Raw genomic sequence first — 2,809 nt, 5'->3', positions numbered from 1 at the left:
CCCATCACAACATTTTTTTTAATAAAAAAATTTTGTTTATATTAAGAGAACAATTTTCATGGATTTCATATATACAGTTTTTTTTTAAAAAAAGATTTATTTTTATTGGAAAGTCAGATATACAGAGAGGAGGAGAGACAGAGGAAGATCTTCCATCCGATGATTCACTCCCCAAATGACCGCAATGGCTGGAACTGAGCCAATCCAAAGCCAGGAGCCAGGAGCTCTTCCAGGTCTTCCATGCACGTGCAGGATCCCAAGGATTTGGGCTGACCTCAACTGCTTTCCCAGGCCACAGGCAGGGAGCAGGATGGGAAATGGGGTTGCCAAGATTAGAACTGGCAACCATGTGGGATCCTGGCGCATGCAAGGTGAGAACTTTAACCACTACTCTATCGTGCTGGGCCCCATACATACAGTTTTAAGAACATAATGATGCATCCTATCTTCCCTCTCTGCTTTGCTTTCATTCTTCCCTATTTTTTTAAAAAAATTTTGCAATAGCATACTTTTATAATCACAAATGTAATACTCCACTAAATAAAAAACACAGCAAACACAAAGCAGAAAAAAAAATCACCGTTTAATAGCATAGACAATAATCAAATCTGAAAATGTCAGTTTCATTCATATATATTACATTTGTTGAACCCTTTGCATTTTTAACCACAAATAAAGGAAAACATGATAGCTATTTTTTCGTGAGTGCCATAGTTCCCTAAGCATAATAATCTCCAATTGTATTCATTTTGTTGCAAAAGATAGGATTTCATGACTCAATTGTATTTCATTATGCATACATACAATTCCTCTAATCGTCTGTTGATGGACACTTGGGTTCATTATATACCTTAGCTAGTGTGAATTGAGCTACAGTGAACATGGGAGTACAAGTAACCTTTTCCTATGCTGATTTAATATTTTTCGGGTACACTCCTAAGAGAGGGATGATTGGGTTGCACGGAAAAGCTATTTTCAGATTTCTGAGCAATCTCCTTACTCTCTTCCATGATGATTATACTGTTACCTCCCCATCAACAGTATCATAGGAGCCCACACATCATTACCCAGCCCCACATCCTTGCCTGCCTTTGTTACTTTTTGATTTTTGGATGATGGCCCACTTGCTGGGGGAAGATGAAACATCGTTGTGAGTTTTATGTGCATTTTCCTGATAGTGATCTTGGGCACATCTTTTCGTGTGTCAACTGACCGCTTGCCTTGCAACCTTGGAAAAACACCTGTTCTTTTCTTAACCCATGTTTAACTAGATTCTTTTATTGTTGTTGAGGTTTCAAACTCCTTAAATATTCTGGGTATTAATCCTTTAGCCTATGTATACTTAAGGAAGCTTGCAAATATTTCCTCCCCTGCTGTTGGTAGCTTCTTTGCGGAGGGTTTCTCTAACTGTGCAGAGGAGTGTTAGTTTGTTGTAACCCCATTTATCCATTTTTATCACTTTTTTTTGCCTCTGCTTTTGGGATTTTATACAAAAAGTCCTTACCTATCTCAATGACTTGCAATGTTTCTCCTGTGTTTTTATCTAGTAATTTAATAGTTTCAGGTCTTAGGTTTAGATCCTTGCTGCACTCTGAACTGGTTTCTGTATAAGATGAAAGGAAGGGTCCTATTCCATACTTCTTCATGCAAAGATCCAATTTTTCCAACACCATTTGTTGAAAAGACTGTCCTTTCTCCGGGGAGTGAATTAGCTCATTTGTCAAAGACTAGTTGGTTGCAGTTGCCTGGTTTAATTTTTGAGGACTCTAATCTGTTCCATCAGTCTACATGTCTGTCCTTGTGCTAGTCCCAAAAAGTTTTGATTTATAACTACCCTGCAGTATGACTTGGAATCTAGTATTGCGATGCATCCAGCTTTATTTTTATTGTTCAAGACTGTGTAAGTTATTGGGGGTCTCCTATTATTTCATTCAAATTTTTCTTGTGTAACCCTGACCCACCTTGAACCTACTGATGAGTTTGTTTTAGAAGATGGGAGGTATGGAAGCTAGAAAGGACACCAAGGTATAGGTGCCATACCCAATGCTGATCCTGTGCCCTGGTATAATCTTTTCTCTGACAGATTTAAGTTGTCCTTCTCTCACACACGTCATGATCCTCTTGATCAGGGATCTTCAAGAGCTCCATGGGGACCTGCAAGTTCTGGTTTTACAGTTCTCGAGTGGAGCCTAACTCCAGGTAAGGCCAATACTGCTGCTCTCTGGATCACCCTGTGTGGAAAGGTAAGTGGCTCGTGGCCCTGGCTGCACACTAGGACCATCAGGACAGGCTAAGGGTCTATGAGCCATCCCTTGGTATCCCCAGGGGATAACACAGCCCTTGTATAAAACCTATATATATATCCTCCTGTTCACGTTAGATCATCTCTAGATGAGTTCATCCTGGCTAATAACTGCACATTCTACTTCTGTAGATTTCAGTGAAGTACTTGGTAAGTGGCAAATGCAAGTTTTACTTTTAGGATGCTTCTGGGATTATTTTCTTGAATAGTTCATCCATGGTTGGTTGAATTCTTGGACACAATGTCTGATAGAGAAGCCTGACTATACAATGTCTGCAGTATCTCCAGGGATTCTGATTGCTTGGGTGTGGGGAAACCTGCCATTGTTACTTTTAAGACTTCTCAGGTGTTACCCATGAGCAACCAGGCTCGAGTGTCCCAATCTAGAGCCGAGCAACTTCCTCCAGGGCAAGGTTGTCCCCTAGTCATGCCAACTGGAAAGTCTCACACAAGAAGACTCAGGGACTTGTTTCTGAGACTTTGGCCTCTCTTAGGTTGATCAGCAAC

The sequence above is a fragment of the Ochotona curzoniae genome, unplaced genomic scaffold (assembly GCF_017591425.1).
Source record: "Ochotona curzoniae isolate NIBS_2020 unplaced genomic scaffold, NIBS_Ocur_1.0 contig_883, whole genome shotgun sequence".
NCBI lineage: Eukaryota > Metazoa > Chordata > Mammalia > Lagomorpha > Ochotonidae > Ochotona > Ochotona curzoniae.
The sequence above is the reverse complement of the archived record's forward strand: the minus strand, read 5'-3'. Positions refer to the sequence as shown.